The following is a 24,956-nucleotide window of genomic DNA, read 5'->3' as shown; positions in this document are numbered from 1 at the left end:
ACGAGAGTTCATCTATCCGCTATGCTAATACGAACCAAATTTTTTGAGAGTTATTTAGTACGTATGCTAACGATCGGAGCCACTTTCATAGTATTACGCGAGAATGACCTAGAGAAGTCTCAGACTCTCAGACGGAACAATAATTATGTGCGTTTATGTATATTTCACCATAAATAATAGTATTCGTACATCGTGGAGATAGCTTAAGATAAATGTCTGTTTCTGTATCAAATTTACATAAATTTAGGTAGCAAAGTCTAGGTCCTTATGTAATGCGACGTCGAACCGTTATGGCTTTATGTAGATGATCTTTTTATTTTCTATTTAATATAATCGCAATAATTCATTTGGAAATGCAATTAAAGATTGCTAATTTCTGTCTTTCATCATGTGATATTTTATATTTACTTAACTATACCTATAACGAGAGTGTCCATATTGGGGGTGGGCGGCACATAAATCATGCATTTTTATGGAACTAATTTGCGAAAACTAAAACTCAGACAGTCCATTTTAACTGAAAATAAACCCCTAAAAAGCATCTAAAAAAGCGGCAGAGCACCTCGGTGTGACCCTACGTGGTGATTGAATTTGACCCATTTTCAATTGGCTTGTTACATGTGGCATATAAGTCAATTGTGCAAAGTTTGAACGGAATGGGTTCAAGCGTTTGGCAGAGATAGAAAGGCGTGACCACAAGGGGTCATTGGATTTGACCCATTTTCAGTAGGCTTATTACTTGTGGCATATAGATCAACTGTGCAAAGTTTAAACCAAATCGGTCCAAGAGTTTGACGGTTATCGTGTCCGCGGACGGACAGACGGACACCATCGACTCTCCTATAAAGCTTGTATCGCTTTGCTCTGCCGCTTAATAATATCTACAAGTGCAAGTCACACACACATTTTTTCCCATTGTGGATAGTAGATACCGCAACCTATTTTAGCGCATTTTTTAAGAATTAAACAAATTTGCTATTGTCTGCGTTTTGTCCGTCCGTCCGTCCGTCCGTCCGTCCTTCCGGACCCACTTTTGCCATTTTGAACTACTTCTAGGGGAATGGTGCTAGAGTCCTGGAATTTTTTGCAGTAGGTAACTTATACCTTGAAGGTGTGCCAGACGGCCATCCAAATTTCACTGTCTAAAAGCCCCCCCCCCCCCCACGAATTATTTCCCGAGGTGCTGTTTTTGAAAGTAAAACGTGCATAACTTTTACATACGACAACCAATGGTCTCAGATTTTGGATACGCATGCCTTTAGTGGGGCCAAAAATTGAAAAATGATCGTATGCAATAATGAAGTTTGACACGTAGCAATCTAGATGAGAGTACTTATGTTTCAATTTTAAATGTCAATAACGTCTATTACTGCTGAAAGAGGAGCTCTAAGCTGTACCGTACCATGTAATACTAACAAACCTATTGAAAATGGGTTAAATCCATTGACCCTGTGGGGTAACGCCTCTCTGTCTCTAGCAAACGCTTGAACTTATTCAGTTAACACAGTTGACCTATATGCCACATGTAATAAGCCTATTGAAAATGGGTCAATTCCAATGACCCCGTAGGGGCACACCGAGGTGCTCTGCCACTATTTTAGATCTGCTTTAGGGGTTTATAATATGTTTATCGATACACTCCCATGACAAATATTGCACAGTGACCATTAAGTAAGTGTTGATGTGGATGTGTTATCCTCCCTAGTTTCGTCTTTCATCTCACATAGCCTCTCAACCCGGGACTTGATCAGTGATCATGGACAAGTGAGTATTTTGCATTTCCCAGTTTCGTTGTCATAGTTCTATACTTTTCACTTTCAGGGAATTCCTCATATCTGTCAAGGTTAGAGTGTGCACATATACACGTGCTTGCGAGATAACCTGCCTTGCAGCGTTGATGTCTACGAGGCCATTTCCAGGTATGCCTACATTGGCAGGAATGCTCATTTTCCGATTAGGTATTTCAATATTGATTGGCATATGAGTCATAGGGTCTGTACAATTTATAAACCTCTCGCCAGGAAAGATTGCCGGTCATAGAACACTTGATCCCGGTCTACAATCTATGTTTTTCTAAAGATGTGAGCGACTTCCGGGATAGAATCGTGTCAATGTTGAACAAAAAGACGTTTCGTTCAACATTGGCACGATCCTATTCCGGAAGTCTCTCGCATCTTAAGAAAAACATAGATCGTAGATCGACACAAGGTATGCTGTGACCGGCAATCTTTCCTGGCGAGAGTTTTATCTACTAGTCTATTTATGGTATTTATACTGTCAGCGACAATAATGCTTACCATAAGACATATATTACTCTGCAAAAGTAATAGACGCATATTCATTGAGCAAAATAAAAATAATAAATCGAATTATACATGTCAATGAACTAAAGTGACAGATGCTATTTCTTTTTATTTTGTTTTAATATTTTCCAATATGGCTTTTCATGGCTTACTACTCAAATTGATTTACATTGGTTTAAACGCAACATTTATAATTTGTCTTGTTTTTTTTATTTGGTGTAAATGTTTTAAAATTTGAATTGGTGTTTATAATTTTTAAAGGCCTACTGATTTTTGAGAGGCTTTGCAAATCGAAAACACTGACTTATTAGAAATTGTTGAATTACAAAAAATATGTGCAATAAGTACCGACATGCGTATATCGCTAGAAAGTCAATCAAATCTTGCATTTGATGCAATAAAAAAACTTGACTTAACACAAAAGACTGACCGTTCGGCGTATGTTAGTACATTTCATGATTAGTAACACTGCGATATTCAATTTTTACTGTACCTACCTCTACTTTTTGAAAAAATTGCGGCGAAACGACTCCTTTTAGATATCATGTATAATACATAAAGTCACACTAAAAATGACCAAGAAATCGAAATATGCAATAATATAAAGAGAGTTTCATTAAAAAAAATGCAACTCCATTTAAATCACCCTGTATAACAATTGACATTTTGTTGAAAATATTCTTAGGTTGTAACCTTAAGGGTACTTCAACATGCGCTGACGCCCACCCTATATTATAGACATAGTTTGGTGTGTTTATTACGAAAAGATGATTATGCTGCTCAATGGTGACCATAAATACACTTAAATTAGTTTAAATTTTAAACATTGATGATTGCTAAAGCACAAGGAATATTGATCTTTTCTACACCGTGGACTAAATCAAAGTGTTTTGTCTTCCATCTAAGGGTTGAAAGTGATACTTATTATCTCGAAAGGAGAAAAACGCGACACACTGGCAGATCAAACACAATGATTAATGTTTACCTTATCTTTATATATGTATAACATTTTGGATATTGCACCATATTTTATACTTATTATACCGTTTTTGAAATTTGGGAGGCAGTAGGTTCCTCAGAGCTTGTTCTGCAAACGATCATTTCTGCGCCGTTAGTTTTACGAGAATCGTTAAATGAAACTGACTGAAATTTGTACAATGTGTTCCGGTATTCATTCTAAATTTTTCAATTTGTTAAAAAATATGGGAAAGCTTAATTTTTACCTTAAACCCTTCTTTTTCTGCTCAGTAGTACTAAATTCTACACTGCAAATAAAGTAGATTTTTGATAAGAGGAAAGCAGATTGTAGCATTTTTAGATTTATTTTTCGTTTAGCAGAATCATCAAGAAACAAATGCTATTTTGTCATAAAGTACATACAGTTTAACAGTTAACCATTGTCAAAAAACATGCGATTGCGAGTGCCATTGTCAAAAAAATTCATATGATTTCTAAATATTGAATAACAAACCTATTCTTTTTTTTTCTAAAGCAACCGTATGTATATTTTAAAAACATTATAATAATAATAATAATAATATATTTATTGCCTGTGATCAATATACATTGACATAGACATAGTCACTAATATTAACAAAAACACATTAAAAAACACGTTAAAAAACACATTAAAAATATGTCGTATCACAGTTGGTCAATATAAATCACAGTGTATACAAATCGCTTGTTTTATAGAAACAATTGTGCACTAAAAAACTTTTTAGTGCCGTTTTAAATGCCATGTCGCTTTTCAAATTTTTAATAGTAGATGGAAGGGAATTATATATTTTTATGCAATTGTACAATGGTCCTTTTTCGAATTTGGTCGTACGGTGAACGGGAATAGTGAGGATATCAGAGTTTCTTGTCTTATAGTCATGATTAGCATTCAATTGGGGTAAAGTATTTAGGATTTTTATGGACAAACATGCTTGACTTATAAATATAAATGCTTGGAAATGTAAGCATTTTGATGGCAATAAAAGTGTTTTTATGTGAAGTTAGGGGCTTAATATTAAATATTAGTCGAACAAGTCTTTTTTGTAATGTAAATACTCTACTACACTCCCCAGCTGCACCCCATGCTATTACACCGTATGCTAGATGGGGTATGCCAGAGCATAGTATATTGTGAGTAGAGCGTTTTGATCTAAACTCGATTTTAAGTTTAACAGCACATAAAAAGTCTTGTTAAGTTTTTTACAAACATGGTCTATTTGTTGGCGCCACGATAACTCATCGTCAATAAAAATACCCAAAAACTTTGCACTAAGTCTTATATTGGTTTCATTTGATGGCCTCATCTTCCCAAACTGGAGACATACGGTCTTTTCAACATTTAAAACAAGTTTATTTACACAACACCAGTTTTTAAATTCCTTCATGGCAAGATTGGTTAAAGTAAGTAAATCATTTGAGGTATCGGCCGAGACCACAATTGTAGTATCATCAGCGAAACCTACCAATTTACTAATTTTTACGAACTTTGGAAGGTCAGCACAGTATAACAAAAATAGCAGAGGACCAAGCACTGATCCTTGAGGAACACCCAAAGATACTTCAAACGTCCTAGATCTAGATGGCACATTTTCTATGTCCATGTATAGTTGTCTTCCCGTCAAGAAAGATCTTATCCACGCGAGCAACGGTCCCCTAACACCCAGATGTTCGAGTTTATAACAGATACATTCTGTTTGGATGGTATCAAAGGCACGACTGATGTCAAACAGTAGAACGTTGATCAGTTTCCTTTTGTCTAGTTCTGTGTACAGATGTGTTAGTAGATCGAACGCTGCGCTTTCAGTAGACATCCCTGACCGAAAGCCATGCTGACAGGCTGGCAAGATTTTAAATTTATTTATAAATGATGTTAATCGATTGGAGATAATTTTTTCCAAGAGCTTGGAGAAAATACTCAACAATGATATTGGTCTGTAATTTTCAATACTTGTCGGATCCCCCTTCTTGTATAACACAATTACACGAGCAGTTTTTAGTGAGCCGGGGAAAGTTCCACAGGCTAATGATTTGTTATATAGATGTAGTATGACAGGTGCAATGGACGTCCAAATGTGTCGCAAGATTTTCACAGAGATACCGTCTTCTCCTGATGACGAGGTGTTTTTTAGGGAATCCAATGTACGATTTAGTTCGTGTTGTGTTATTGGATAGACGTAGATTGATTGACTAATTCTGTTGTCTAATGTAACAGAGCATGTCGTGTTTTTGTCAAAGTGCTTATTGGTCAGGTCCAAAGCTATTGTTGAAAAGTATGTTCCAAATAAGTTAGAAATTTGCTGCGTGTGAGTTATTAGTGTATTTTCATGATTTAGTGCAATTCTACTTTTTTCACGATTTCGCCCAGTTTCACGATTCACCATTGTCCACAGGGTTTTGGGTTTATTCTGTGAGTCTGATATAACCTTTTGATAGTATGTGCGTTTAGCTTAATGTTTAACTTGTTGCTTATATCTTCGCTTTTTTAAGTTGTAGTGTTTGAACACGCACTGGGAATCACAAGATTTTAGTTGCGAGAAGTGGTGTTTTAGATCGTTCCTAGCAATTGCTAATTCGGATGTAAACCACCTTGGTCCTTGCCCAGTACTTCTGGTTGTTACCACTTTGGTTATAACGGGACATATAAGATTGAATAACCATAGAATTGTCTCAAAAAATAATTGAAAAGCCGAGTCTACATCATCGCACTCCCATACATTCTCCCAGTTCACAAGTGCAAGGGTTGATTTGAAGTTGTCTAAATTGTTATTAGTGGTTACGCGAGATGTACACACTTTGGTCTCTTTTTTGTCATTACTTTGCGCAAGAAAATGCTGTGATATCACGATCACATTAGCAAAGTGATCGGATAAGTGTGGATTAGTTGTTGTATAGGCATAATAATTGGTGGGGATCGAAGTTACCAAATAATCTATCGCCGATTTCGAGATTACATTGTTAATATTAACATGAATTCTTGTAGCAGTACTGTTTTTATTTGTTAGATTAAAAGAATCAAATAAGTCTAAAAGCATCCTGGTTTCAATGGAACACGAAAACAAATTTATGTTGAAGTCGCCACACAGAATAGTGTAATCACTAACTGTATTAGCAATACTTAAGAGATAAGCTATATTGGTGAAGAACAATTCAACATTTCCGTTCGGCGGTCTATATATTGTGAGAAAGCATATTTTCTTCCCGTTAATTGCCGCAATGGTGGACGATGATTCAAAGTGCAATTCCACGTTACACTTATTTAATTGAGCACAGGGTGCGCACTTAAATGTTTTTTTTGCTAGTATCATTGAGCCTCCATGGATATGTGTATCTCGAGTAAATGCGGAAACAATATCGTAGCCCTCCACCGAGATCGCTTCAATTGATTCCTTGTTAAGCCAAGTTTCGGTAAGGCAAAGAAAATCTGGATTAAGTTCTGCAGTTACTAATTCAAGGACAGACAATTTATTGGTAAGTGATTGAATGTTCAAATGCATCACTTTAAAGCCATTTAGTTTAGTTTCATTCGCACTCGCTGCCTTGCTTTTAAAAACAAAAGTGTCGATATGCGATCACACTGAGCGAAAGGTATTGTTTAAATTTAACAAATCAATTTGTTTGGGCCGCATTTATTTATCGTTACCTACCGTTTTTAACTTTTAAGATCGTTTATTAAACAATAAGATAGACATTCTTTAATATATAGAAAATCATATAGTATCTGTCTGTATTTTAGATATTAATATACTGGCATAGTATTAAACAAATCACCTTTAGGATTACCGCTTACAAGTCTAAAATGACATGATACTTTCTAACAATAAAGAATGCTGAACTTATTACTTTACACTTATAAAGTAGGTACTGCATACAGCAAAGTTGAGATGTTGACATCTTGTCTTATTTTTCATCTTAATTGATTTCAAGCATACTGCGTAGTTACCTCATTGAATTAGTCATTAATAAGTGCGGCTGCGGCTACAGGGGTGATATTATAAAACAGTAAAGTGCATTGTGAATGTGATTTTAATTTGTTTCCCGAAATCCAACAAATCACATCTGTGGTGTTTCAATTTTACGTTGGAAATATGGACTAATATGGAATCTAGCCAAAATTATTGAGGCGGCGCGCGGGTTTAGCGCAATTTTCCGAAGTGTTTGTAGGTAAGTGAGTACCCATATTAGCCATATTAGTTTCTAAAGTAGTGTAGTAGTCCTCTTTTGCATTAATTGATTAATAATAATTAATAATGATGGTACCTACCTATGCCATCATTCCTACCAGAAAACACAAAATGAGCATAGCTTTAGTTTAGCCATATAATAATGCCAAGCTATAGCCATACTAGGAGCTCGTTTGCTATATTGTTTTAATTTTTTACTTTTTGGTTGTTTTACTTGGGAACTAAATTTTGATTTTGGTAATTAATGTTGTCTTGGTATACCTACGAGTTCATTGAAAATTACATCCGCATTTTATTTTTAGAATTTGTAAAAAAACACAATGGATGAAACACATAGAATTTTATTAAAAGATCGCGTACCGAATTGAGCATCCCTTTTCGAAGTTGAGTCGTTTAAATTTAATGGAGTGAATTTCACAATTGGTTGCGCGTTGATACTTCTAGACCCAGAGGATGTCGGTGAATTACCTGTATAGTTGGGATTGTAAAGTATGTTTCTACAGAAGATAAAGGTGTGTTTTTATTTTGTAATGTTATTAGTTATTACTGTAATACTATACATCCTGATAGGTGTGGTTAGGTATATATTGAACACGTTCAACATACATTTGGTTGCTGGTGGACAATATGTGTTAAATATGTTTAAAGTAGAATAAATGATTATTTTTCTTTTTATTATTAGTAAAATTAACAAGTAGTTAAGTAGTGTATTAACGCAGTTACGTATTTTTAGCACATTTAAGATTATCTACAGGATTTTTTAAAAAATAAACAGTTATTGATTTGGATTTTTTGTTGTTAATATTATTTAATTTACATCCCGTTTAATCCTATCAAAGTTGAAAGTTAATAAATATTTTGTGCCCATCAAGTGCATAATTCTTAAATCACTTTGTGATTAGTAAAGAAATTGTGGTAAGTATCATTTATACCGGAATTAGTACAAAACGTTTCTTAATAATAAAATACCATTAGATCTATATTATCAACATATTCCATTATCATTATTAAACAAAATTTAATACCAATTTTGCCTCGAATTTTGCCTTCTTTAATAGCTAGTAAATATCAAATTTATAGTTATTATACCACATTACTATCAAACAGTTTGAAGCTTAGGGTATAACAATTATATGTTAACAGTTAAAGAATAGCATTATCTTCAAACAAATATGTAGGATTAATTTCAATCATTTATTGCTTATGGTAAAAATACTATTTCTATGTGTTAAGTTATCTTTACTTGCCATAATTGAGCAAACCATTTGGTAACAAAAACATTTTATTTGTTTGTTGACATTTGAACTTAATATTTGTTAACTCAAAATAAAATTTGTTTACTGTAACCAAACTTTTTTCTCAGTGCAGATAGATCGTAATGTCACATATAAAATTATGTGTATATATGTGTGACACACATTTTGTAGAACAGACTGTATGTATATTGTATTATTTTTTCTCTACTAGTGCTTGAAGTCCTCTAAATTAACAGATATTTTTAAGCCATTTTGATCGTATTTTAAAAATGGAAAATGTTATTGTAAGCAATATCGTCCGCCCAACCGTCTGCTTATCGAGGTGCTGGGAGATTGCAAATACAGTTCCTTATAGAAATTGTTTCTGTGAGATCTAAGGTATTATAGTACCTACAGATCTAGAAAAATAAAGTTTACTTTTGAATGGGATAAAATCATTATTAATCATTGTATAAAATTGCGACCACAATGTGGGCGATTCAACTTTTTATTTAATCGCGAAAGTATGTACCTACATTCTCTAATAAATTTTTAATGTTTCTATTTTCCTCGCGCCACTTTTTGAAACGTTTGTATGTACAGTAGAGTAGGTACAACCTCTGTAGAAAAAAAGGAATCGTGCGAACTAAAGTGAACTTTTAATTCGCTTCGCCGTGGAAATGCAAAATTTGCTCGTACCCCAAAATAGCAAGCCAATATAATCTACTATTACTATAGGATTTTATAATTACAGTCGACATTCAATTTAATAATTTGAGTTTATTAGCCGTAGGCCGTAGCACATGATTACACGAAGCCCTACGTAGATGTTTCACTGAAAATCCTACTGCATAAAATTTAATGGTGATGGAGCTATTCTTCTTGCACGCGCATAGGATACCTCATTAACATACCTACTTAATCATTACGTAAGAAGCGTTAAAAGGAAACGCATATATCACCTGTATATGTACTTTGACACTTAAAAGTAAACAAAGACACACGAAATACTGCTATAATTATGACATACCTTAGTGAATTTTTGGAACAATTACAGTTCGTGCATTACACAATTCATACTACAGGATATGGTGCTTTTACAATGATGTTTTATGTCTAAAGTTCCTCATTATTTCATTATCGCCTAGATATGCTATGCATAGTAGTTGTTCCTTTAATTGCCCATGTATTTTAAAAATGCTGTTTGTCCTTGAAGGAAATGATCGCGATACGTATCCAACTACTTACAATACAAATTGCAAGGTGGAAGGGTGCTAACTTCCATTCATAATTAATTGAAAATGTATTATGCCTTGTACAACTTAAGAACTTGTTGGTAATTATCTGTAACCGAACTAATTACACATTTAGGGAAATTATTATAGAATTAATCGATTCAAAATTATCGGTTTCACAATTATTGCAGTATACAATTGTCATTACGCCACCTTTCTAGTGTACTTACACTAATTTCACTTGACATTGGCGTTTGAATTCCAAGCAGTGTGCCTTCTTTTCTTGGACAATATAATTTTAATATTTCCTTTACTCATCAACCCTATAGCTACACAATTATATATGTTAACAGGTCACAGTCTTTATCGATATTTTTTCCACATTACCTATTTGCACTTGGGGTTCAATTGAAATTAACCGTTACGTACCTACAGCCTATGAATGAGTATTTTATTATAAATACTTACTATTGATATAAATCAGATTTGTATTACTTATACGGACACTAGGAACGCACGATACCGCAACACAACCTTGGTCTATCCATCCATACGAAACAAATCCGAATATTATTGCATCTAAGTACATAACTTGTTCAGAACTTTGCGTCCGTTGAACTATCCTTAGCTTCTACAACTTTACACATTTTACTCATGCATATAGGTGCATCTTGCAATAATGCATTTAATTGACCCCTGTACGAGCGATCTATGTACCGCGTTTATACCTAAAACTCTTCCTCCGTATATAAAAATTACGAACCATCACGTTTTTTTTGACAAGACCAAATGACATAAAATATTGTAATAGACATCTTCTGTTTTATTACATTTGGATTAGTATTATTACGGCGCCAGTTGTTAATGTTAATAATCGTTAATATGTGTTTTCTGCCCATTCCGTTTAAGTATTCCTTGTTGTCGTTGCGATTCTTCACTTTTTTCGTTTATACCTATACGTTCATTTACAGAGCGGGTCAATTTTTTAAAAATTGAGTTGTGAAACCTCTAAGAAGACACAATGAAAAGTTACTATGGTTCTATGTTTTTATGGACCGTTTAATATGCCTTCGTTGGGTATTTTCTTTTGCCCTTTCATCCCAGTGATACCAACTTGACCAGGCATTCATATTATTTATTGAACTGTATACACAAAATACTGTTCAATACTATGACTAGCTTTTTATTGTCCGTATTACAAAAATAAGGTAGGTACCTATAGCCATAGTGTAAATGGTATAGCTCATAACAGATCCCTGAGGGGTTCCATTTTCCATCGTATGGACTTGAGATAGGGTGTCTTGTATTCTTGTCCGAAATGTGCGTTGCAAATTTATCATAAATAGACCCTTAACTCTTAAACCCGATTTATTCGTTACGTCGTTATATAATGGTTATATCTCCAAGTCATGGTCATAAACCTGTTCAGATCCAAAAATACTGTTACCATTGTCGATGTAAAAATGTATTTTGAATGTTATTTTCTAGATTGACGAGATGTTCAGTGGTTTAGTGCTTCTGAAAACGATGACGCCCCCTCTGATATTTGAAAGCAATAATCTAGTTTCAAGTACCCGCATCTCTTCTTCCAAACGGCTGAAGTATGTGCTGCACTACTCATTGAGTAGACACAGTTACCCGTGAAGATTCCATACTTTGCCCTATTATTCTACGTGAATTTACACGTGTTTTCTTAGAACGTATTAGGTTTTTATCATTGTGCGATGCAATGACACCATTTTTTTGACGAGTAGGTTTACTAATTCGACCAGTATAGCCATCATGTGCCATCAATTTCTGAATGTGAGTTGAAGTCGCCTACTAACAATAACAGCTTAGGGAGTTGCTTTAAAGCATTGTTCACATCGAATCCGGACCTTCCAAAAGTTACTATATAATTAATTGGGCCAAGTAGAAAAAAACCAATTATGCCAAAAACAAAAGTACTGCCTCAATCAGCCCAAACGAGAGTTGTGGATCTGTGTGCTTGTATGAAAGGTTACAGTCGTGCTTTTAAACACTTCTGTATGTAAAACTCGGAGGTCATTGTTTCAAATGTGACCAACACTCTGCTCTTGAGTCCGCCAAATCATTTACTTGGGGGAGAATTTGCCGAGCATTTTGGATTTATATTTTGCATCGACACCGCTATGAATTCGTGAATATAGACCAAGAGCCAGTGACCAAATTTAGGTTGTCATTTTAAAAGTCTTGAAATTACACACAGTAAATCCCCTATATCTATTGAATATCAAAAGTCCCCTCCTGGCAGCCCTCTGTGGTCGGGGTGAACTACCACAGCCAGAAACAAATTCTAGCACTAACAATCTGTCAGAGGGAAAAAGTGTCCGTACGAGAGCAATTAAGGAATTAAGGAATGACAACCTGCAGATTAAAGATAGAACATGGTTTAGGGTGTTGTAATGATTCAAAATCTCAGTAGCCGTGTATGAATATGTTTGAAGTGCATGTCGAGCATTTATCTGTGCATTGATTTTGCTAAGAGGGTAAAATAATATTTATAAGTATACCATTCTGTCATGTCAATACGCGAAGAGGGATAATAGAAAGGGGAGAGCAAAATGAGGTATTTTGGCGGGGGTAAAAAGGGGAATGGGGGGAGGCGAAGAAGGAAGAAGGAATACCGGATAGAGTGGAAGCGGAGGGAAAGAAAATGACAGTGATGACTATATACAACAAATAAGAAATGAAAGGCTTAAAAAATCAAATAGAACATATGGTAGAGGAAAAGGAGAAGAAACAGGGAATAAAGGCAATTGGGTAGAAATGGGAAGAAGAACACAGGAAATAAAATCAGAAGATAAAGAAGGCAAGATCGCGGGAGAAGTTTTATTGGAATGATCATAAAGGAGAGGATGGAGAATTCTGAACGCAAATATGGAGAGAGATAGGGACGGGAGATCGGTAATTGATTATATTTAGTAAATAAAGAAATACCGGAAGAAATAGAAGAATTTAAGGTAGGAACAGAGATAGAATCCTATGAAAATGTATCCATTTTTAGCGCATTTCCACAAAAATAAAAAAAAATGCGCTATTGTGGCCACTTTGTCCGTCCGTCCGTCCGTCCGTCCGCTCGTTTTGCGACGCTACTAGTTCTTTATCTTAAGAGCTATTGTTCTACTTTTTTCGCTATTTGGTTCGTTATGGTGTCGAGTCTTGTACCAAGGAAGGAATTTTTTCTGTACCGCTTACAAAAAAAGTTATTGTAAAAAAAACAAAAAACCGTTTTTTACATGTTCCATAATTTTACACTTTTGCCGTTTATTAACGATCCTAGAGATCGTTTATAATTTTGCATTGCTATCTGTCGTCTGCCGGTTGGTCTGTCCGTCTGTTCCTTTGTCTGTCTGTCCATCTATCTGTCCGTGTGAACGATAACTTTGTTTAGAAATGTTCGATCGCTTTTACATCTCCGTTAGTTATGAACTGAATTGCATGAAATTCAATATGGGCATAGCTTTAGCCATATAATACGCAATGCCAAAAGTTGAATCGAATCGATTCAAAATTCACAGTGCCCTTTTCGCATCTCGACCATTTATAAACCGAATTGCAAACTTTTTTACTTATAAAAGTATTTGAATGAAATTTGATACATAGGCACTTGTAATAAAGGAAAATCAAACGCCAATTTCAAAATTTGGTTTTGCGCATGCGCAGTGCCAACTTTTTTATTTATGGAAGAATTTAAACGAAATTTGATACATAGGCACTTGGAATAAAGGAAAATCAAACGCCAATTTCAAAATTTGGTTTTGCGCATGCGCAGTGCCAACTTTTTTATTTATGGAAGAATTTAAACGAAATTTGATACATAGGCACTTGGGATAAAGGAAAATCAAACGCCAATTTCAAAATTTGGTTTTGCGCATGCGCAGTGCCAACTTTTTTATTTATGGAAGAATTTAAACGAAATTTGATACATAGGCACTTGGGATAAAGGAAAATCAAACGCCAATTTCAAAATTTGGTTTTGCGCATGCGCAGTGCCAACTTTTTTATTTATGGAAGAATTTAAACGAAATTTGATACATAGGCACTTGGGATAAAGGAAAATCAAACGCCAGTTTCAAAACTTGGCTTTGCGCATGCGCAGTGCCAACTTTTTTTATTTATGGAAGAATTTAAATGAAATGTGACACATAGGCACTTGGGATAAAGGATCATCGAGCGCCAGTCTAAAAATTTTCTTTTGCGCAGGCGCAGTGCCAACTTTTTTATCTATGGCACCATTTAAGTGAAATTTGATACTTAGGCGCTTGGAACAAAGGAAAATCTAACATTAGTTTTAAAATTTAGGTTTGCGCATGCACAGTTCCAACTTTCTTATTTAGAAAAGCATTGAAATGAAATTCTTCTCATAAACTGAAATTGAAGTAACACGTCAAAAATGGATTACCCATGTGCAACGCTATCTTTCATATTTGTGGCCGGATTTTTACGATTTTAGCAGAAGTTGCATCTTATAAATGGGAAATGAATGCAAGTGGAAATGCGCTTTATGTAAATCGTTTACGATTACTTTTTAACTTGTTTGTATCTTATACCTTCTGTATTCATTTATTAATATGAAGATAAGAAATCGAGGAAGGGAAAGAGGTAAAGAAAGAGGGAGATTCTGTTATATATAAGAGACACTGCGGAGTTGTGTAGAAGGAGACTAGAGGAACAAGGAGAAGAAATAGGTGGTAGCGTACAGGGGGGATGGTAAAATATGAAGGCATTAACGCAGAAACAAATAAATGAAGGGGAGGGAAAAAATAAGGGGATGAGGACCGTGCACGGAAGAGAGGAACAAATATAGAGAGATGATAGAGAAATGAAAGAGACATGGAAAGAGCAGTAGCCAGGGGGCCAGAAGGAAGGTTTGGTCCCTAGCATACGCGTACGAAGCGATGATAATGGAACCAGAGGTAGAACAGATGAAGGAAATGATGGGAAGAATGGAGGGTTATTGGGAAAGGAAACGGATTGAGATAAATGTAGAAAAGTCGACGATGATGATGAGATTTGGCATAGTGGTGAAAGGAAAGAATAAATGAAGTAAGAGAAGTTAAATATTTAGGTACCAAAGGCAAAGAAATAATAGAGTAAATGCGCATATAAGAGAACTACGAAAAAAGGGGGTTGTGGCGATGAGACAGGTATGGGGAATAGGAGAGCAGGGTTTCAAGAATAATTTCAGAACAAGAAAATAATTCGATGCAAAGGGTGCTTATGTACGGAACGGAGATGTGGGGGTGGAAGGAAAGGGATGAACTGGAAGGAATACAAATAAGGCACTATCAATAGGTATTAGAGTTAAACTAAACACGCAAATTATATACGGAGTGTTCGAACTTAAGTCGGTACTATTGCTAACTTTGTAATTATACCTAATAGAATTAGTGTGTTGTTTTACGCTAATACAATGGTGAAAACAGAAAAACAGTTTCTAATGGAACACCCTGTGTACGATATCCTCACTAGGTAGAGAATTACATTGCCAACAAAAATTCTCATATGTCATATTTTTCTAAAATCAAAAATATGGCAGCTATTGACAATTTTTAAATTTCATCAACGTGGCTTTGAGTAAAAAATGATTATTTTAAGTTCAGATGTTTTGGGCCATTTGTCCACTATGCGACCAAAAATGAGTTGCTGTCGAGTCACCTTTGGAATTTTTGTTTACATGGTGAATCATACTTAAATTGAACTTTCAAAGGCGACTCGACAGCAACTCATTTTTGATCGCCCGTTGTGAGCCATTGCTGTCGCAAGTTCTCATAAAACTTTTTACACTAGCAGCACTTTTAGCTATGGTTGTCCCAGTTTCCCAGCGCTCAGATATCCCTGCGCCTGGTTGACCGTAGCTAGTTGTATGGATATTCAGGATATTGAAGAGTACTCTGGCAGACAGAAGTTTCGGAAAGTATAAGCAAATGTTATAAAATTTACCCCAATAACATACCTAGTGTGGAAATTTGCAACTATTATTTATGCACTTACGTTCTCAGACATGCAAGATATGAAAATGATAAAGTGGTAAACGCAAATCTTCCATTACACACCGTTAACGTAATAGTATGCATAGTACAGAAAACCTTTGGCCGAGAACAAAAATGATGCGGCGATCAAATTTGTTAATAAATATAAATTTGACAATATGACTGACTACACAAACGATAATTAAAAATTATAAATGATTGAAAATGTTAAAATGTTTTTTTTTAATCGTTAATTAACCCTTAACCACCATTTCTGAAACCGGGGAACGTTCTAATTATATAGTCACGATGCGATGTAAGAAAATAGGAAATAATTACGAATGAAGTATCGATATACCTACATTAGCTTTGCATTTTTTAAATTTTTTTGCCGTTTTTATACCTTCTTAAAATTATGGTAAAACCTTGGACATAAAACTTTAAGAGAATCTTACGTAACTTAATATTTTCGTTTGCACCAATAATTAATCATATCAATTTTTCAAGCGCATTTTTTCTTATACATACTTAAGTTGCAAATTTGGTATTTGGCTTTGCCCTAAAATTGCTAATAATATAAGCAATGAAAAATTGTTTAGATATTGCTAAAATTGTAATCATTTACCGAGGTGAAAAATTTCGATTGTCATTCTTCCAACTACCGGAAAAATTCCGAAGATCATAAAAAGGTTGTACGTAATACGAGATCAAAAGTAAGTTTAATTAGATTTAATTTGTGCGCAGAAGGACGTCTATAGATTTAAAACTTATTAATTATGTAAACACTTATTGATAAAAAATGTTCAACATTGGATTATAAACCTAATATGATAGGTATTTATCTTTACAGAACAGGGACGAATACCAGTTTTCTTGAAACCGCAAAATTGATCAGATGAAAGGTGGTTACAAGCCTGGCATCAGAACTGTCAAGATCTACCTGATGAATCGTTTTGGCAGCAAGATAACTTTTGCTGAGATAGGATCCGATCGCAGGCACCAGAAATCCAGCGCTGAAGCGTGAGAAAAAACGCTGTTCGAACCTCACTCCTTCATGCTTCTGCAAAAGTACGGCCCATGGACCGAAGACATGCTCTGTCACCTACTACTAGCAATTGTACATGACAGCAAGAGACATTGTCCAAAACTGTCTCCGTGCCGAATTGACTGGTGTGGAGGTACGATTAGGTGGCCTCAAATAGCTCCTTGCCAGTATAGGTATACACGGTGGTGTTTTTACTTCTACCGTGTATTCCTACGTAACAAAGCTCCAATCGCAGAACTGCTGCAAAATCTGCTTCACCATCAGGATATCAACAGCTTTCACAAAATTGAAAGACATTCTGACCAACAAGCTTGTTTTAGCACACTACTTACAATGAAAATAACGCACTGATTGCATTTGCAGTAGGTACGTGTCGGAAAAAGAAATGGGCAACGCAGATGCTCTAGCCGTTTCCCATTGAAATTAAAAGTACCAGAACCGCCATTAGGTTGGTAGGTGCTGGTGCCAGAAAACTTTCTCGAAGAAATCGCCGCAGAGAGGTCAAAAGCATTCACCCTATTCAAAGTTATACAATGGATTTGGAAAAGCTGGCCACAGCCATTCACAGATTTTCCACAAGAGAAAAAACTCTCGTTTTATCATGGTTACATTCTTTGGAGTACCAGAGTCGTGATTCCAGCAGCGAGGAGGAAGAAAGTATTTAAAATACTTCATGCAACGCACCCAGGCATGGTTAAACAGCGGTAGCCTCCCACGCACGTTACACAAAAACCGAATTTATCAAAGTATAGCTAAATACCTTGAAGAAGAAAGTCTGTTGACTATAAAGTGGTGGTTAATACTCAGCCGGTCAAACAAAAAAAATATACAGGGCTGCTGATAAAGATGGAACAAAAGCTTAAACCGTTTGAGGTACAGACATGTACATTAGAATGCCTCCATTTTAAATTATTTCCCACGCATTTTTGTGCAAAAAATAATTTTTCATACTAGGGATCGAAACCCTCCTGGGTGAAAGCCAGGAATCCTCGCCATTAGACCATTATAGGATAGATTACATCCTGACTGAACTGAGTTCGCATTTCAAAGAAAGTTGAGGGGAAGAGTGTAGAATGAACCCCGGAAAAGAGATAAGTTACACCTATCTCAGAAAAGTGATTCTTAAATTTTAGGAAACGGGATCAGTATAAAATAAGAAAAGAGTTCAAAGAAGGGTAGGTACTTGATGAAGCCGCGCATAGGTGGAAGTTTTGAAGTCATTTTTCTATGAATCATACGACAAGGTTCAGCGACACAGGAATTTCTCATGAAGATATTCGTCATGTATACTTAAACTGAATCATTTTCATCCATACAAAATGCAAATTCTATAAGAGATGCATGAAAACCACCCTGACAGCAGAATCCTCTAATTTTGCGAAACAATGACAGAAATGTTACGCGATACTCCTCAGTTGTTGAAGAATTTGTCTCAGCAACGAATGCAATTTTTTTAATGGTTCCGTCAACAAACATAACTACACATATTGGAGTGACAAAAATCCACACTGTTTTAGGGAAGGACACACACACTGAAAAGCTAAATGTGTAGGGTGGAATATTAGGTGACACTGTTGTCGAGCCATTCTTTATTATCAACCTAAATGGAAATATTTATTTGGGAATGTTCTAAATCACCATTGAACCCCTTATTATCGAAAAACTGCAAAATCAGTTTGATGGCAACAGGAATCTAAATGAAAATTTAATACATTTTCACCAAGATGGAGCACCGCCACATTATGTTCTGCCTGTCCGTTAATTTCTTAATAACTGTTGTCCAGATCGGTGGGCTGGACGAAAAGGCTCAATAGAATGACCGGCGAGAGCTCCCCATCTAACACCCCTTGATTTTTTTCCTCTGGAGCTGCTTGAAAACTGTTATCTATAAAACACAACCTGCTTCAATAGAAGATCTTCGGTAACGCATTGTTAGAATGCAGGTCTATTCTAAGACAAGTGTTTGAGAATCTTAGAATAGCCTTTGAAAATAGGTTATATTGCGCTTACAATAGAATGGATTGCATTTTTAAGGGAAATATTTCTCATGCAGATGAATGCCACTCAATGAAGCCTTTAGTTTAAGGTATGACAAAAGGGGTGGTGCCCTTTGAATTTTAAGGGTTGGAATTGAGGCCCTCCCTCTCCGTGGTTTTAGTTCCATCCGAGGTTCCATCAACCTCTATGACATTTATTCCAATTCTTTTATTTCGCGAAGTATTTGCATTGAAACTTTTCAAATTGAGGTATGTGCATGTGCAAATTATGTAACAGTTCTATTACAAATGCTTGTTATATTTTAATTCATTCTGGGTTAAAACAAATTAGGTCATTTTCCCAAAAAGGCACTCCGCGTCGTCTTAATAGTGTTCGTCTTATTTTTGAAATCGCCACGAGACCTAATTAAGCATATTGATTTAATTGGTCATTTGTTATGACATCTTCTACATGCAAAACTGCGATTTGCCACTCTAAAGTTCTAGCGGGTATAATAAAGAAGTTAGCGCTTATGTAATACTGTGAATGGGTCATTAAAGAATTATGAAATACTTAAAAATGAACTAATATACAAATGTTCTACTTTTGATAATACAAATATTTCACTAATTGGTAGGTATCTCTCATGATGGCTTGAAAGAATAAAAGAAAGTTCGTTGACCGACATAATAAAGCGACTCAAAATAGATTAAAACTTAACCACGGGAAATTCCCCGCTCACCTCAATAAAATTGGCCTAGCCGAGTCGCCCTACTGTTCATGCGATAACTTGTCAATAGGTGATTTAAACCACATCTTCTTCTCATGCAAAAATTTTATCCACGCCATTAAACAACTGCAAGAAATTTTGATAGCAAATTCAATTCCTCTACCGGTAAACATAACCACATTACTTGATACGAGCGTGTGAGAGATAAGCGCGCGAGAGCATAACCAACAGAGATAGCGATAGGATACTGACTACTGAGATCTTTCAGACCATTTCATTCTAAACGTCTGATTCACATAGTTCCATCCACTTCAATCAAACGGATTGTAGAAACTCAGACATTTTTCGGTGGCATTCGCCCAAATTGCGATGAACTAAACCATGAGGACCATACACAAGTCATACATCCGGTAAGTGTGTGGGAACCCGGTAACGCGTTACCCTGCGCGTTACACACATCAACACTCAACTTCACGAACATCTCTCGAAGATTTATGAATTTCTGCGTGTTATTGGAAAAGTGACCTACTTCCATCTATACCTTGATGGTAGGGTCAATTTTACATTTCCCAAAGCAATATCCATATCGGAAGCGCTAATAATGGCTTTGCTACTTGTTGGTAGTTTACCAAGATGGTAAATTATTCGAGAATCTGCCTCTTAGTGGCTGCAGCACAATTCAGTTTTCACCACATCATCTTCCCTTGTCAGAAATTTATAGCACTTATCTTCATATGTGGCAAACACAACTTTCCTTCCAAGTAAAGCACAACAGGTCTTTTTTGCCTATTAACGGTATAAGTAATCTATAAAAGAGGCTTTGAGCTATCATTGCGAAGTGGTTTTATGAAATTTGTAGGCTGCTTCTGAGTGGAAACAGAAATTGAGTAGGATTGTAATCTTTCCTTATTTTGATCCCAACGATCACGTTCTTCGTCCTTCATGGAAGGCGTAACTATCTTGTCAAAAATCAATTCTCTCGCTGACACAGCACAAATCTTGCCGAGGATGTGTTCAGAAAATCGCTCAAGGGTTTATCGGAGATCTTTTAAAAGATGCAAAAAAAAATAATCCATCTATTAAAACAACATCTACAACTGGCGATGGACTAGGAGCACTTGAAGAAATCATGCTTCCGAAAAAGTTTCAGCAAAACAAACTCCAAGCGGTGCGTAAATCTATATTTTTTATTTTTTTTTATTTTATTACCTTTATTTTATAGTGGGCTACTCTTCCCACTCAACCCACTATACAATCACAAACAGCCATGCCTTACCTGGGATTCAAACCCAGGACCCTTGTAGCCAAAGTTAGAGCTTCTAACGTAAGCTCATCTGAGCTACGCAGGTCTCTGTTCGTTGTGCTCTCGCGCGCTTATCTCTCACACGCTCGCACCTGCTGGGATTTACTATTCCTACATTTTTAACTTCTAAGACGTCTGCCACTATTAAAGCTACACTTAATATCGTCTGCCAGGATATATTTTAAAGTAGTGACAAAAAGAGGAATTTTTTATGTATAATTTTTATACCGTCCTCATGGTTTAGTTCAGGGGTGTTTTCCCTACATTGGAGGGCGTCTTTCGCTACCAACGCTGCACTTGAAATCGTCTGCCATATCATATTTGAAAACTATGGAAAAAATCGGATTTCTTGATACAAATCTTTTCCGTGACCCTTATAGTTTGGTAATTTAGTTGATCACCTAAAGAAGTCACCTATTCAGCGCCGCCCCAAGTTAATGCTGCCACTTACGACTGGCAGACGAGTGATTTTATTATTAGTTTTCAACGTACTTTCAGCCTCTATTGTCGAATTTTTTGTCGCTTATGGTTTAGTTACTATGTACGCTGCCTCCCGGTCTATACGTCTTGAGTCGAGGGGATGTCCAACAACAAACCGAGTATTATAGTATAGAAAACCAATGCAAACAGGTTTTTGAAATTTTGGACACAAGGGTTATTCAAATTGCATGGTTCACACCTTGACTGATTAATCAATTATTAAGCGGCACTGCAAGCCAGAGACCTGCAAGCTTTTTAGGAGAGTCGATGGTGTCTGTCTGATGTCTGGCTGTCTGTCTGTGAACACGATAACTGCCAAACGCATGGGTCGATTCCGTTGAAACTTTGTATGTCTACGTATATGCCTATTAAAAAGGGGTCAAATCGAATGACCCCGTAGAGATCACACCGGTCTGTTGCTTTTCTAGATCTTGTTTACACGTGGTTTATTAAGATCTGTACGTTCAGTTAATGCGTTTTTAGTGAATTAAAAAATAAAAGTTTTTCCGTCCGCTCATCAGTCCGCATGAGGGAAAAGATCTCGGTACCGGAAAGCCGTAGAAAACTCGCTGTTGTCTCGTCTAATGGATATAGATCCTCCATTAGTGCAGCAACAAATGTTCTTTCCTAGTCACTTAGGGTCTAGTGATGATGCTTTGGGTAAACTTTCCAATGATTTACCAATTTCGGCAGAACACATTGACTTGATGCGTAGGAACTAAATATTATGGTCGTTGTCATATTTTAATAACACTGTTCGCCTATTACATTCCTCACGGTAATAATCAGATATTTCCACGTACTGAAGATTACGGTGGGTACAGTACAAAGTAATATTTAGGTTATTGTTATTATACCTTGTGAACGTACGATGGTGACAGATTGCTATGAACCTTAACAAAATGTATTATTGTCCGTTTGAAGGATCAACGCAACGGATGAACGGAGAGCTATATTGAACCCATCTTAGATCACGTCATCTACTTGCAATAGTTGATTATTTATCAAAGATATAGTAGTGAAAGTAGGAGTGCAGAGAATACTCTTGAAATAGGTAGGTACAATTCAAACGCTTGCAGGTGTATTCCACTCAAGGTTGCAATCACGTTATATTGTTTACGGTATGTATTCGACATTGATTCTTCGTCTGCAACCGAGGAATGTATTCCGGTTTCATTCTTTATTCTACGCTCATAAACAAAACGTTATTAATTACCTAGAATTTCTAACTGGTAAGTTAGCTTTTCTTGAACCGATGTTGTAACAATGTGTTCTTTAATATGCTATGTTCCGTTAATTAATTAATTAGGTACCACATTTCAACAGCAGCTTGATTCATAAACTGCGAGATATTTGTTGTAGCTAATTGAGAAGTCTTTTTGCGAATACCAATTTTTGTTCCATTACAGAAGTTTTTGTTATGTTAAGTTACTTAAGTGTTACCATACTGTAAAGTGTAAAGAGTACACTATTATACTCTCCAACTCGTGATAATGTGAGCTATTGAACAGGATCCCAGCGTCAGATCAATGACCTCCTGCCTCCGCGCTGTCACGAAAGTAGGGGCTGCTCCCTGATTTAAAACATTCAAATCAGTTGTTTGCAAGTACTCCAGAAGTCCAGAAGGTGGTCGCGATTCGTGTCCGTGCTGCCTCACGCAACATGGTGTGCTTTGCATCACAGCCAACCGCAAGCCCACTACTTCGACAGTACTCAACTCAGCCAGCTCCTTGGTTGGTGGAGCTTCTTTCGAGTCATACGGAAGATAGGCGGAGCAGAGCACCAAGTGTCTGCTCCGTCCCCTGCCATCTTGCAGCTGAAGTTGTAGAGCTATACGAGATCCCTGAAACAGAAATCAGCCATTAGATAAGATTCGAGTCGTTTATTGACATAAATGCAAGTCCAGGAGTTCAGTTGGCTGTCCCTCTTATAATAAAGATAGTCCTCCACCTGACCTGACTGTTAATTAGGTCGCCCCCTTACTGTGCTGCAAATTGCTCTGTAAGAAGGTTACTTTGTCCATCACTGATGTACTAGGTTCCCTCCTCCTTTAGCGATACCGACGGTTCCGAACCCTGGTCGGAGCCAAGAACTGCCACAGGAGCCAAAAGCTTGCGTGCGCCTGAAAGTTCTGCCGCTGGAGTGCCTGATAGGACGTCTCATCGACACCAAATGCAAGGAGAACCCTACAAGGTTCCTCCCTGCGGAAGAACGTCTTCCATAGGCTCGTTCTGAAACTAGGATTTTGCCTCTGGATTCGCTTCAAGGTGGTGGCCGTGTCATCCGGGAGCCCGTACAACACAGCCATCACCTTGGTTACCTTCGGGACGTGCTTCTGAACTTTCAGCGACGCGCCATCCCAGGGCCTAATAAGAGGGACGGTCCTCTCCAACCAGTCCAAGGTCCACTGGTCCTCGCATTCGGCCACGATGGCACCCTGCGGATTCTAGCGGAGCCCTGCCAGCCGAGGAAAGGGCTCCCCCTCCATCCGGTCGACAAATGCATTCAATGCAGCCCTAATGCACCTCGACTGAGGCTCTGAGATGTCTACCTCCGGGTGTAATACCGGAAAGATTGACACCTCAGGGCCGCGCCGCCGTGACTTGCCTATAAGTTCGTGGTGCACCTTCGGGTGCACCACGAACCTCTAGGCTTCTTCTCAGGCTGCCTTGAGCCAGACCCTGGAGTGCTTCCCTCTGATCTGAGACGCTTGGTCCCTGACGTCGGGTTACCCTCCTGAGGCAACGACCCAGACGCAGCCTTAGGCTTTGGCACAGGGCCCGCGTTTTACCCTCGAGCGGTCGCCTTCTGTGCGCCTATTCTTATTGCCAGGTCCTTGAATAAGGTCCTGTCCCCTTTTTTGAGGAGCTTGCCCCGTTACCGGCTCCCTTTTGAGGGCCCCACTTGTTGGTCCCCTCTGACGAGGAGCCCAGAAAGGTTTTGTGTGAAGGTTTGTCCATACAATTCCCACGAGTAGTGCGGAAGTGCGGTCTCACCTGGGCAGAAATGAGGTGTAGTACCAAATGAAGTAGAATAAACCACTTTTCGTAACTTGTGCCAATTTTTTAAATAGCCTTTTAGAGCTGCACACTGTGTGTTTTGCTAGACGCAAGTATTAGTCTACATACCCTCCAAGTCGATGTTTGGAACAACACCTTACAACGGACACTAACGAATCCAGTTGGAAGTTATTAACACACATACAACAGAACATGAAGGAGGCATAGGATGGGGTCTTTCCTGGAAATGGCTTTTCTTAGACGGTAAAAAACCAAATGGCTTTTTACTGTCAAACTTTGCATAAAGCTCATCATAGAATAAGTACAAATTTAGAATTTAGAATCTTTTAGTTGGCCCACGAATTAATATTTAATGGTAACTCGTTTAAATTTGGGCTGCTATGTTGTTACCCCATCGAATTATATCTCGGGTGAATATTCCCAAACCCAACATAGCGAATTAATATGGGACAAAG

At 36.9% G+C, this 24,956-nt stretch overlaps 1 protein-coding gene across 2 annotated transcripts in view; it reads right to left on the bottom strand.

Annotated features, from left to right (window-relative positions):
- The window catches only part of LOC116164189 (acyl-CoA desaturase-like), a 46,548-nt gene extending 35,859 nt beyond the window's left edge, over positions 1 to 10,689 (bottom strand). Inside the window, exon 1 of one of the 2 annotated variants that reach the window (XM_031478330.1) lies at positions 10,422 to 10,689. The gene's annotated coding sequence lies outside the window, so the exon portion shown is untranslated. Of the gene's footprint in view, positions 1 to 9,748; positions 9,827 to 10,421 lie in introns of those variants that run through there. The other variant, XM_031478327.1, reaches the window with a different exon arrangement.
- Between the last annotated feature and the right edge of the window lie 14,267 nt (positions 10,690 to 24,956).

This window comes from Photinus pyralis, unplaced genomic scaffold, assembly GCF_008802855.1.
Source record: "Photinus pyralis isolate 1611_PpyrPB1 unplaced genomic scaffold, Ppyr1.3 Ppyr1.4_LG2, whole genome shotgun sequence".
NCBI lineage: Eukaryota > Metazoa > Arthropoda > Insecta > Coleoptera > Lampyridae > Photinus > Photinus pyralis.
The sequence above is the reverse complement of the archived record's forward strand: the minus strand, read 5'-3'. Positions and strand labels throughout refer to the sequence as shown.